Here is a 14,090-nt window from a genome sequence, read left to right as displayed (position 1 = left end):
TACTTTGTTTTCTCCCCATTAGAATGTAAGCTCTGAGAAGACAGAGACTTTGTTTTATTCACTGGTGAATTCTTAGGTCTAGAAGAGAGCCTAGTGAGTCATTCTAAATTTCATACTAAGCACACATAAATTATGGAGTAAATGGATGCATAAGAGAGTTGGAACTAAATTTCTATTTTTCTTGCAGGCCAGTGGAAGGTCATCTTGTTTTAAACAGGGATCTCACAATCCATCCAAGCCCTGTAATGGCTGAACAAGCAGACACACATTGACCATGAACTCTTGCATGCTTTGTAAATGTGTTTCTTTCATTTGCCAGCCTTTTACCCTCTCCTGGTCTTCTTCAGTATGGGAGAAATACAAAAGAAGGTTATCTCCCAGTAGTGATGAGCTACAAGGGGCTTGAGGCCATGGTGGGATCTCTGAGGATCTTCCAGAATGTGCTGACCATGGTGATTCTCCTGGGACCTTGGAGCAGTTTTCAGTGCAAGCCATCAGCAACAAACATAGACAAATGTGGGTGGCTCTCAGGCAGCATGGAGCTATGGGAGCATCTCACCCAGCTCCTCTTTTAACTTTTTCAGGCCACAGGGCTATGTTCTGACTCAGGATGCTTTTCCTATCCATGTGCTATGGATGTCATAACTGGCCTCCCCTGAAGCCAGTTACCACCTGATATTTCATTTATTCCTTTGTTTCCTCCCCATTAAGCTCTGAGAAGACCAAGACTTTCTCTTATTCACTGGTGAATTCTTAGGTCTAGAAGAAAAGGTCCAGATGAGAGTTGTGGACCCTCCTGGACTTCAGCATCCATTCCCTACCCCTTTTACCCCAGCCCCCAAACCCCAGGTCCTGGAAGCTGAGGTGACCACGTGAGATCGGAGCTGAGTTTTGCATGAGTTGGTGGTTGAGTTTAGGGCTGTGGTCATTCTGTCCACTACTTTGCTTGCAATTCTCTGTGTTCCTCAATGACTCTGTTGTCATATCCCTAATTGCCTATAGCCCTTCATATTACACACACACACACACACACACATACATACATATACACTTTGTCTCTGTTTCTTGGCCAAATAAGCTGATTTAGATGGAATAATTGTTCTTGAGCCCACTATAGAACTAATGTGTGTTTTGGAATGACCATGGAAAGTGTGACACTGACACAGAGAAGGAACATTTTATGGCTGGTAATATAGATTTCAAAGCCTGCCAGGGTCTTACAGACAACTAGGCCTGGACCCGATTATCTGTCCTTTCTGTTGGGGTCAGCCTACAGGTTGTGAAGCAGGCTATGTATACAAATAGAAAGGAGTGTTCTTGAAATACCAGATGCCCAGTTGCTAATATATCTGGAGTTCTGGGTTGCTAAAAATTAGGAGAAAATGTGCTCTCATCAAAACATGCTTTTAAAACCTGTACTTAATGTGTGGAAATATTGCATTAGAGTGGAATTTTTTTTCCTCTTGAGAACAAATACCATTGAGCTTTGATTGCAGGCAAATGTAGAGATTTATCTGTTTCCAAGTTTAGAGCCGTAAGGTGTGATTTCTTGAAATACAGTGTAAGTGTACTTCAAAATTTAAGATCATCATCATCATGCCTTGTGTTGGTAGGAGTTTTTCAGAGTCTCAGTTTCAATGCGTGAATCTTAATAAAGTGGTTTTCTCAATGAAAAATGTCCTTGAAGACAATGTACTAATCAAAATTTAAAAGAAAAATCTGCTTTAGCAACAAGGAGGTGATTTTTAATGCTTCAAAAGTTTTGTTTTTCTTTCTTGTTGTCCATTAGTATGCATAAATGTGTGCTTAATAAGGCCAGGCTTAAAATTGAACTTTTCATTTCCTGGAAGTCAGTCATGGGTCTTGCTCAGTGAATGGAACTACAAGTAGAAAATTCACAAAAAGAGAGATCAAACTGTAAATTTCACAAAACATTGCCTAATCACTGATGGAATCAGATTAATGATGATTCACCAGAGATATTGTGATGGTCAAACATACAGAAATTTATTTAAAGGTATTAATCATGCTTTGGATTTGGGTCTAATGATGTGATTATTTTTCTACCTTCCCTGCCCCATCTTCTTTTTACCAATATGTCAGGACAGTTGGTCATCTCCCTGTACAACATGCCTTGGTTAAGCCTCTCACCCATGATTCCAATGAGATTTCATCTGTTAGCTCTGATGGCTTTCTTATTTTCCCATATGGACCATATAACTCCTGAGACCGAAATGGAAGGAGGAGAAAATGATATCAGCAAGTGTACTGTCTCATATTACCACAAGAAAAGGGTAATTTTTGCCTATTTGGGAGCCCCAAGATTATTCTTTCAGAGACAAGATTGCTAGAGCTACTGGGTATTTCGGGGCTATTGTCAACATGTTTCTGGGAGTCTCTATCATTGTTGACCAGTTTGTGTCCTTTATGGAAGTCATCACATCCCAAGAAAAATAAATAACCATAAAGAAAAACAACGGAAAGACCACCAAGATGACTGTGAGGATCTGGAATGAGACTATGTTCAACCTGACTGTGATGGCCCTGGGATTTTCTGCTCCCAAGGTTCTGCTTTCAGTTATTGAATTATGTGGCCATAACTTCACTGCAGGAGACCTGGGGCCCAGCGCCATCGTGGGAAGTGCTGCCTTCAGCATGTTCATCATCGTTGCACTTTGTGTTTATGTGGTCCATGATGGAGAGATGAGGAAGATTCAGCATCTGCATGTGTTCTTTGTGATGGCAGCCTGGAGCATCTTCACCTACACTTGTCATTTCTCCTGGTGTTGTGGAGGTCTGGGACATTTTGCTAACTTTCTTCTTCTTTCCCTTCTGTGTTGTGTTTGCCTGGGTAGCAGATAGGAGGCTTCTGTTTTACAAGTATGTCTACAAGCAGTATCAGGCTGGCAAGCAGAGGGGAATGATCACTGAACACGAGGGGGACCAGCCATCTTCCAAAACGAAAATTGAAATGGATGGAAAAGTAGTCAGCTCTCAGGTTGACAGTTTCTTAGATGGCACTCTGGTTCTGGAGGTCAATGAGAGAGGGACCAAAATGATGAATAAGCTAAGGGAGAAATGGCGAGGATTCTGAAGGAACTGAAGCAGAAACATCCAGAGAACGAAATAGAGCAGTTAATAGAATTAGCCAAATACGAAATCCTAAGTCAGCAGCAAAAAAGCCAAGCATTTTACCACATTCAAGCTACTTGCCTGATGACTGAGCTGGCAACATTTTAAAGAGACATGTAGCTGACCAAGCAAGGAAGACTGTCAGCATGCATGAGGTCAACATGGAAGTGGCCAAAAGTGACCCAGTGAGCAAGGTCTTCTTTGAACAAGGGACATATCAGTGTCTGGACAACTGTGGTACTGTGGTCCTTACCATTATTTGCAGAAGTGGGGATTTGACCTACTCTGTGTTCATTGACTTCAGAAACAGAGGAGACATGGCCAATGCAGGATCTGATTATGAATTCACTGAAGGAACTGTGGTCTTAAACCTGGTGAGACCCAGAAGGAAATCAGAGTTGGCATCATCGATGATGACAGCTTTGAGGAGGGTAAAATTTTCCTTGCACACCTCAGCAATGTCAAAGTATCTTCTGAGGCTTCCGAAGATGGCATCCTGAAAACCAATCAGTCTCCACTCTTGCTTTCCTTAGATCACCCTCCATGGCCATGGTAACCAGTTTTGATGACAACGATGCTGGCATCTTTACTTTTGAGGAACCTGGGACTCGTGAATGAGAGCATTGGCATCATGGAGGTGAAGGTATTGAGAACATCTGGAGCTCGAGGAAATGTTATCATTCCCTATGAAACCATCGAAGAGAGGGCCAGAGGTGGAGGGGAGCCTTTGAGGACACTTGTGGAGAGTTCAAATGCCAGAACAATGAAATCGTGTAAGTTCTTTTTATGTGTTTGTGTGTATGATTGAGTGAGTGAGTGCATGACTGTGAGAGTATGTGCATATTTTTAAACCAAATGGCATTAAAGGAACAGAATAATTATTATGGAAGACAATTGTCAAAAGTACCAGTACTTGCTTGGGTGTCACCTATCAATATGTACTAGACACAGATCTTAATTTGACATTGAGATCTTTTTTACTTTTGTCCTTTTATATATTTGATACACTGTAGACCATGATAAAATGAAGCATATGATGTAAGTTATCAGATCATTTAAGATGGGTTGAAAATTCTGTATTCTATTTAGGATCATACAGTATATATACAGAAAACGAATATTTAACACATCACAAAAGGTTTCTAATTTCATTGCTGAGTACAAACTGGGAAAGCCCCAAAAAGGAACACCTTTAAAAAGAATTTCCTGGATGCTAGGACTGAGTGGAACTATTTCTGTGGTTTTCATCTGACGTTGTGGTTTTATGACAGTATAATGTTTCTGGTTGTATGCTAGTGTTTAATTATGACTTAATGACCAACCCTGCTTCTTCAGTGTTATGCTATTATGAGAGGAACATATATACATTATTTATTTCCAATTTAATTTTACTTTATATGATTACATAAACCCTTTTACCCTGCTCATATAGTACCCTGATGGGGAGAGAAATCAGATTCTGTCCAAGCATCCTAGTTGATGGGGAACAGGTCAGAGAAAGAAGTAGGGAACAACTTACTCTTCCTATTGGCACTTTACAATGGTAACTCTGGTATGAAGTGATTTTTCCACTGAGAGATGCCTTTGAGAGATCTATTCCTCCTTTCTTGCCTTAGAGAGGGCTTTGCACTTAATTCATCAGAAGAAGCCAGAGAATTTGACTCAATGACCAGTGTCCAAGAAGGAGGTAGGCCTTAAATATAACTAAAATCATCTAAATCAATCATGGTTACTTGTTCTATAAAAATATCTGACTTTTTTATTCACTAAAATGAAATGTAAAAATTTTTAAATGGCAAAGAATTTTATTTATAACTGAGATAGAGTTGTAGCCCTTTTTCTTTCTGGAATTGTAATTTTAAAGGTGTATCTTGACTTTAAATATAATTTTATTATTGGTAAGCATTGTTAATGCTTAACAGGTCCATTGATTACATTCATGTCTTTGTGTGACTTTAAGATAAGTACAATGTTTCTGTCAAAAGAAATCATCAAAGACATGTTGTTGTGCTGGCTTCTTAGCAGTTTATCCATTACTCTCATTTTTTAATGGATCCTTTTTCCTTTGGTGATCATGTCCAATGCCAGGTTAATATTGTCAGATCCAAGCAAAAAGGAGTTTTTCATGCTGCAATAAAGTTGGCTCTGTAGACTCAAACCAACTTATCTTCAAGGATGATTTTATATTTCTGCCACAGCACAGTTCATCTTAGGGTAGCTTTCTTCAAAACCTATCATACATATAGATAAGGGCTCTTCACACAACTAAGCTCTATTAACTACTTTGAAAAATCTTCTTGTTTGATTGTTTAATACTGTAAACAAAATCAGAATTTGTGATTATTTTCATGGTGCCATAGAAAGATTTGTACAAAAGCTTTGGATTTAAAAGTTATCTAATTTTAAGAATCTATTAATTAAGGTAGACAGAGAGTCTAATCTGATCAAAGAGGGAGAGTAAGTGGCAGTCCACCTTTATTGATTTCTTTGATTATAAGAAAGGGAGAAATTCTCATTTAAAAAATTTCTTTTCAACATAGATCAATTTTTTTCTAACAAAAAATTAAATCCAAAATAACATTTTAAGTTAAGTGGAACCACAATCTTTATAAATGTATGACAAAACTAAAATATTAACTCTTTGTCTAAGTTAAATTATGTTGCTGTTCCAGCATCTAATAGCTTTTGTCTAAAGTGTATCAACATTTTAGTTTGTAGGTAAAGGTGTTAAGGATTCCTAAACATTTATCTTAATTTTAGGGTAGAAGATATTCTTTAAATTTATAAGGATGTCTGGATCTATTTATTCATATTCTTACATAAACTATTTGAATTTTTTCGACCTGACCCTTTTATAATGAAAATACGTATTTCAGAAAGAACACTGATAAAACATATTCTCAGCAAAATATTTTAAAATTATAATGCAAAAACCTATTTAAATTTATAAAATTAACAGCTATCACAAGCTTTTGTGAAAGCACAATCAATGACAAATCCTAAATCCGTGCCAACTAATCTTAACTTTTCAACAACATTCTGGGAATTCAACAAGGAATTCTGTATAAAGTTAACAGCTAATAAAAAACAAATCAGGAATATGTTAATTTAATTTGTGGTTTGGTAGGTGATATCTATAAATTTGAAATGCTGCTAATGATTGTTCTTTAATGTTACTATTTCAGTGGTACTAATTATTACAAAATATTGTTTGTTCTTCCAAACTCTAATATTAACTGTTCTGGAAAATGTTAAGGCCAATTAATTAATGCAGCTACAAATCAAATTTAATTGCTGCCCCCGCACCGGCACGTGGGTCCCTGGGAAGGGCACAGTGACCTCAGCATCTCAGGCTGCTGGGCCAAAGTCCTTGGCTGTGGTGCCTAGCCAGCAGGAGGGGCGCTGGGGGCAGACAAAGCAGCTAAAGAATGGGCGCCGCGCCATTAGGGGTCCCCAGCGCACAGACCCGCGCCGCCCAGATCCTTGGCTGGCCTAGAGTTTGCAGAGTGAGAACTGGGACATGGACCTCTGGTAGGTGTGGATGAATGTCTGCTTCTTCCTTCCTGTCCTGCCTGCCTTTGTCCCTTCTACTCACAGCTCTAAGCTCTCGAGGCAGTGTGACGCTAACCCAGGACGTGCTGACCAGGGGCCAGTGCGCCTGGTGGGAGGCCCCTTCCTGGCCCTGGAGGCTGCTGGCTGTGGCTGGCTGTGTCTTAGCAGGCTCACCTGCTTCTCCTGCTTCTCGCTTGGCGGTGGTTCCTCTGCCTCGTGTTGAGCACCAAGGCATGCTTCTCAAAGGACGAAGGAGGCGATGGGCCTGGATTGCTTCTGCTTTTGGGGGTGTCCCACTGCTGTGAGCTTTCCTGTGTGCATCTGGGACATGCAGAAGGTGCTGTCAAGGTGGTGGGGACCCTGTATTCAAGACCTGCAGCCAGTCTCCCCTGTGCATCCCCACGGCCAGGCACATGGCAGCAGAGCCCCAGGTGGAGCACTGACAGGAGCAGCCCGAGAGATGGAATGGCTGTGAAAGGGTGATGGTGCTGCATGCACACAGGGGCACTCAGACCAGCTCTCCATTGACCTGAGACACTAGCATGAGGAATGAGCTGGGGTAGTTATGGACCGTGGTGGAAGACAACTAGGACACTAGTCCCAGAGGAAAAGGTGATTGTGTTTTTGATGACAAGTTCCAAAATAGAGGAGGAAGAAGATGATCCAGTTCCCAGACACTGTTTGGAAGGGGTGGACTTTCAGAGTGAGCAGGAGGATGTGAGGAGCAGGTGGAGGGCCAGGCTGGTGGCGCCTCAGGGAGGATGGCTATGGGGCTCTGTTCCCCCAGGACAGCAGCAGGCAGCCCAACGTGGCCATGGAAGCCGTAACCCAGAGCCTCATCTCCAGCTGCCACATCAGCTCCAAGAAGAAATCTCCAGTGTGGAACCATTTCTCCATCTCCCTCTGGGACAGACTAAGGCAATATGTAGGCACTGCATGCAGGAGTTCAGCAGGGGCAAGAACGAGAAGGACCTGAGCACCAGCTGCCTCATGAGGCACATGAGGCCTGCGCACCCCACCAAGCTAGTGCAGGAGAACTGAAGTGTGTCTCTCGGCTCCTCCTTGCTGTCACCCTTGCTCCTGCTTCCACCACAGACTGCAGAGATTGGGGATGTGGGCTCCATGCTCTCGCCCATCAGACTTGCCCAGAAGATGGCAGCTATGATCCCATTCCCTGACCACATGCAGGAAGAGCCCGTGTCTGTGGTCTCTTCTGAGTTCTTTGATGTACTGGTCACTGGAGGTACAGCAGAGAGGAGGCCCAGGTAGGATCTTCCCCCAACTTGTCATGCTCCACTACTAGGGAACCGCAGAGGGCATGGGGGAAAGAAGCCTTTGCCTTCCCAGGAGCACGGGGGCCAGAAGGAGGTTGGTCATCTGGAAACACTTCTACCTGTCCCCACTGGGTAGCTCCAAGGCCTTCTGTGCGCACTTCATGAGTTCAGCAGGGGTAAGAACGGAAAGACCTGGGCACCAACTGCTCATCCAGCACATGTGGAGAGCGCAAGGCTCCATCATGCTGCAGGAAAATGGGGGATAGCTTGGGCATCCCCCTCCTGTACCCCACACCTCCCCACCCTGCTGCCCACCCTGTTGCCTACAGAGGGGGAACCCGGATCGTCCTCTCCAGGAAAGCTGGTCCAACAGCGCCCCTCCACCTCCTCGTCCCCAGACAGGCTGGCTGAGAACCTGCCTAGGGATGCACGTCTCAGGGATTTGTCCCGTCTGTCATCCTCCGAGGATGTGGGCGAGTCCTCCTTTGGCGTCTCTCCTAAGAAGCAGCAGACCAGCAGGTAGAGCCCAAGGAGATGTGAGCCTGGTGCTGTCTTCCAGCAGAACAAAAAGGTCATGAAGAGGCTGAAGTCGGAGGTCTGGCACCACTTCTCATCAGCCCCCATGGACAGTCTGAAGGCCTGTGCCTGTACTGTGACTGCATCATCAGTGGGGGGAAGAAGAGGGATATGGGTACCAGCTGTTTGATGCAACATCTGTACAGATGCCACCTCAAGGTGGTCGGGGCCCAGAAGGGCTTCCTGGGTGCCAGTTTGGCGAACACTCTAGCTGCCACTTTGGTTTCTGCAGAAAGCTCCTCTAAGACACCTGGCCTGCTAGCAGTGGTCAGGAGGAACCACCAAGCGGTGTTTCCCATCAGCAGCAAGAAGACCTCAAGCTGTGGAACCACTTCTCCGTTTGCTCTGTGGACTCCACCAAGGTGGTGTGTCTGCACTGCAGCTGGACCATCAGCAGGGGCAAGAAGCCCACCAACCTGGGCTCCAGCTGCCTCCTGAGGCACCTGCAGAGGTTCTAGTATGTACTCAAGACAGAGATCTACTCCAAGACCACCCTGTCCAGCTCTCCAGGCGTCCAGGGGCCACTGAGCACAGAGTTGTTGGGCAGGTCCTCCTTCGATGACCCCAGTGAGAAGTTTTATGACTCTCACCCAATTGCCAAAAAAAATCACCAGTCTGATAGCAGAAATGATCGCGCTTGACCTCCAGCCATACTCCTTTGTGGATAACGGTTGGTTTTGTCAGGCTGCTCAAATACTAGAAACCTCAGTAATCTTTGTACTCCCTTCCCTACTTCTCCAGGACAGCTATCCCGGGCATGTATGACAATGTTAAGCAGATGATTCTGACAGCAGCTGAAGGAGGCCAACAGCAATGTGGTCCACTTCACATCGGATGAGTACCCAGACCTGTGAGTACCTGACTGTCACTTCCCACTGGCTCACCTTCGAGTTCTTGGCCTGCCCACACTGAGAGGACCACCACTGATCAGTGCTTTTGGACGCATCGCAGATTGACTGTGACAATGGCAGCAGCAGCATCCAGAAGCAGCTAGAGTGCTGGTGAGAAGCCTGGGTGTAGGTCCATCGGCCTGCAAGCAGACATCATGGTCACCAACAACCGGAGCATTGCAAGATTCTGACCGAGGCAGAGCACTCAAGCGTGCCCTGCTTCAGCCACATGGTGGACCTGCTCATAAGTGAGGCCATCAAGAGCCAGAGGATGGTGCAGAGCCTGCTGAGCACCTCCCAGAAGCTGTGTGAGCGGCCCAAGCACTCCCCAAGCACCAGGGAGAAGCTGGCCACACTGCAGTGGGAGTAAGAGCTGCAGCAGCACTGCCTCGTCCAGAATGTGCAGTCCAGGTGGAGCCAGTCCCTGCACATGCTGGAGTGGCTGCTGGAGCAGAAGAGGGCCATTAAGGAGATGTCCATCAAGTGCAACTTCAGAGAGCTGATCAGCTGCTACCAGTGGGAAGTCATGCAGTCCATGTGTCATGCGCTGAGGCCCTTAGATGCCGCCAGCCTGGAGATGAGTACCTACATGTCCACTCTAAGCCACGTCATCCCCATGATCTACATCCTCAGCAAGAAGGTCGAGATGCTCTTTGGGGAGAAGATAGGCATTGACATTATGATGATGTTGCTGAAGGAAGTCATGGCGAGCCACCTGTCCGCCACCCTCCATGACCCGCTGCTGGAACCTCCCTACAAGCCTCCCTGTTCACAGAAGAGGAGGTGGAGCAGTACAGGCAGGATCTAATCAGGGAGCTAGAAATATAAAATTCTACCTCAGAGGGCACAGCCGTCTCCAATGGCTATGACTCAGGGCCGAGTCTAGAGACTGGTGGAGAAGAAAACCTGTGGTCACTGGTGGCCAAGGTGGAGAGGAGAGACAGGTGGGAGAGGCTGCCTAAAGACATGGTGCTCCCCTACCTGGAGGAGGAGGTATTGGAGAACAGCTGCTACCTGCTTGCCTACTGGAACCTCAAGCGGTTGTCCTGGCCTGGACTGTCCACTTTGGCCGCCAGATTTTGGGGCTGTGCCCCAAGTACCATCCCTTTGGAAAAGCTGTTCAGCACAGTCACGGAGAATGGCAGCTTTGGCCAGCCCCAGCTCATGATGAAGCATTTTGAAAATCTTATATTTTTGAAAGTGAATCTTCCCTTGATATACTTTCATTATTGAACTCACAACAGAGTTGCCAGACCAGAGATGCTCTCCACAGTGCTGGCTGGCTGTTGTACCAGGGCTGTTGTGACCCCCCCCCAATAGGGACATGTGAGACATCAGGCTAGCATCTGGGGTCACTTGCCGGCCCACACTGCAAGGTATCCTCACAGACGTCTTACTCCTGTTGAGCCAGGTAGCAGGGGTTGAGGAGTCCACTGGATGCAGCCTATCTCCTCAGTTATGAAGTGGGGGATCAGGTTTTAATTTATAACTGCAACATCTTTTTAAATTTAGGAGTCAGAAATTTGTTTTATTAGAATGGAGACAAGATGTAAACAACTGTATCCTGTAGACTGTTTATTCAATTGTGTAAAAACCATGAATCAGGTACTGTATTTTAGTTAAATATTGCTTTAATTGCAACAAAACCACTTTTGTGGCTGTGAAATGAAAGGTGGAGCTAAAGCCATCCTGACTGAGCAGTTTTAACTGCAGGTTCTAAAGTGTGTCTAGGAATGGAGAGAATGAAAACAAAACTGTACTTGTCACAGAGCTTGTAGTTGTGGTTCACGGTTGCAGGCATGTTCCATTTCAAGTCTTTGCATTCAGGGTTGCACAGTCCATTCTTTCTCTCAGAGGTTCCAGACTGTCGTCCTGAGTCCTTGAGATGGGAGTCCCTTGTGTCCCTGCTGAGGATTCAGCTGGTACAGAGCAGGGCATTGCAACAGGGGGCCCATTGCCTGCATCTGGCACCTCTGACTCAGTGTTCCTGAGCAGTGGAGCTCTGTGTGCACTGACCCAGGTTCTGGGACCACAGCCCTGGGCACTGGAGGCAGTAGTGACCAATGGGGGCGTCTGGAAGGCTACAGTGGTAAGGATAGCCTTAGGCATTTAGAATTTTTTTTTTTTACAATAGGAAAGATTCAGCCATCACCCAGGTATTTTAGAATCTCAAGAACATCCGAATGAAATTCTCAATTGTCAGATTCTTTTAACAATATGTCTTCAAAGTTTTTTCTTTAACATCTGAAAAAGGTTCATGTTTTAATTTCAGATCATTAAGTGTTGTGGGTGAGACAACTTGCCCATCTGCCATGACCTCTTAGGAAGTTGTTTTTTCTGTTCAAATACTGTACCTTTGCTTACTCTAAATTTGAGTAGACTGTGCTTTAGTGAATTTATAAATGATGGATTCAGTTTCTGAAATTAAACTTTTTATTTGCAATTTCCAAAAAAATATTAAATTACTTAGAGCTCAATAATGATATCATTTGGGAAGATAATTGGAAAAAAATACAGCATTTACTATGAAATATTTAAAACAGAGAGTTGAGAAAACTATGTAAGTTGGAAAATTTACATAACATATTGCTTAGCAAATCGGTTTACTACAGGATTCCTATAACAGAGTAATGTATTAAACAACGTGTCTGCCCAAAATTAATTTTAACAAGTGTTACATTTTCAGGTATGGTTTTAACTTCATTAACTCTAAGATGTAATATGTAAGGCATCTATCTCAACAAATAGAGCTTTCTTACACTGAATATTTATATACTTTATTGAGCAAAGACTCAAAAGAAAATTTCAGTGTAAATTGTATCAAATTATTATTATATTATTACCATTATTATTATTATTATTATTATTACATTCCATGGGAAAGAAATATTGGTTTTGGCTGTTTATAACCAGGGTTCATCTCTTGCTGACAGAATTCTAAGGAACAAATATCTAGCTATATGATATGGCATGTAGCTTTATAATATGGTACAAAAAGACCACCAGATACAAATAAAGTAAAATTTGAAGTGATTAGAACAAAAGAACAATTGTGCATTGGGAAAAATCAGGAATAATGAAAAATACTATAGAAATTATCATTAGACAAGAAAAGGTATTAGTACATAGTGCCTTGAATCTAGCATATTCAGGATTTATTTTATAGTAATAGAATTTCATTTAGACTATTAAAATGATTTATACTGGCATTGAACTTTCCTAAGTAATGTGCTAATGTAGGAAATTTGTTTGGAATGATTTTAGCATTTCAATGGATTTCTGCTTTAGTGAGTTATCTTTAACAAGAATATTTATCTCTTTTTGAGCCAAAACACATGTAGTATAATCTGAAAACCTAAATTATAACTACAAGATGTTTTTGTAAATTCCTATGCTTTCTGAATGCATAACTGTTATAAAAATAAGACAGGGTAGGAGCCAAAAACATTTATGAGTTATATAAAAAATGTTATAATTTACTATTGCCTGGAGACCAAGTTGATTATGTACAGAAATGTTCTTTACCATGTCAACCAGATTTCCATTTATGCTGTTGTAATCTCACTTTTCTAGTGCTTATTATAGTTTGAGGTTATAATATAGTTACATAAAGGAATTCATCGTAGCCAATGAAGAAATTTCTTAGTGTAGGCACATTGAAGTGTTTAAATCCTGGTCTACTTTCTGAGTCAACATCCAAGGCCATCACACAGGATTGATTGCTTCCCTAGTTCAGGACTTGAATTTAAAAATCAATATCAATTCCTACTTAATCAGCTACTGATGAGTGACTAACACTGGGATAATATTATGAGGGAAATCAAAAGAAATATGTTCCTCATACTTAAAGTGGGAGATATATTTTGTAAGTATAAACATCATTATGAAGACATTGTGCAGGGTATATAGGAAGCCTTAATCTTGGACAAAATATTTGAATTTATTTTTGGAGGACAGAGCATAACTGGAAAGAAAGATGGGATGTGCATTTTAAGAAGGTGTCCTATCTTGGAAAACATAGGAGCATGGACAATGTCAATAAAGAGGATCATTATCAAAATCAATGACTTAGCCACAATTCATTTCCTTTTGTGCAGTTTTAAATCATTATGAATGTGTTTAAATCAATCTGACATATCCCTTAAAGGGTCTTTGTTTGTGGAACCCTTTTTGGGGTATAATATGTAGAAACAAAATTTAGAACCACTATTATTAGACGACCAAGAACTTTCTCAAGTGCTCTCTTTTTAATTTTTTTTGGTGCTGGGGATTTAACCCCCAGTGCTTTATAATATTTTATTTAGAGTCAAGATCTCACTAAGTTGCTTAGGGCCTTGTTAAATTGCTGAGGCTGGCTTTGAACTCACCATCCTCTTGCCTTAGCCTCCAGAGCCCCTGGTGAATGCCACCATACCTGCTGTCAAATGTTCTTTCATACATTTAATATGGTGACAACCCAAGGAAGCAATAGCATTGAAGATGAAAAAAGTGAATCTCAGAGATCTAAGAAGTTATGAATCCAGAATTTGAACACCTATTTGACTTCAAAGATGTGCATGTGTTTCTCTGTGCCACATTACTTCTTGAAGCTTCTAAAAAATGACAATTTTTCTAGTAAACTGCTGTCAGTATTTTGTTTTGTTCTTTGTGAATTAGTCCTTGGCCT

At 42.6% G+C, this 14,090-nt stretch overlaps 2 pseudogenes; both read left to right on the top strand.

Annotated features, from left to right (window-relative positions):
- Positions 1–2,129: 2,129 nt before the first annotated feature.
- On the top strand, positions 2,130–3,909 carry LOC144257273 (sodium/calcium exchanger 1 pseudogene; annotated as a pseudogene).
- A 3,402-nt stretch (positions 3,910–7,311) lies between these two features.
- On the top strand, positions 7,312–10,657 carry LOC144257178 (zinc finger BED domain-containing protein 4-like; annotated as a pseudogene).
- The last annotated feature ends 3,433 nt before the right edge of the window (positions 10,658–14,090 follow it).

Source organism: Urocitellus parryii, chromosome 10 (genome assembly GCF_045843805.1).
Source record: "Urocitellus parryii isolate mUroPar1 chromosome 10, mUroPar1.hap1, whole genome shotgun sequence".
In the NCBI taxonomy this organism is placed as follows: Eukaryota; Metazoa; Chordata; class Mammalia; order Rodentia; family Sciuridae; genus Urocitellus; species Urocitellus parryii.
The sequence above is the reverse complement of the archived record's forward strand: the minus strand, read 5'-3'. Positions and strand labels throughout refer to the sequence as shown.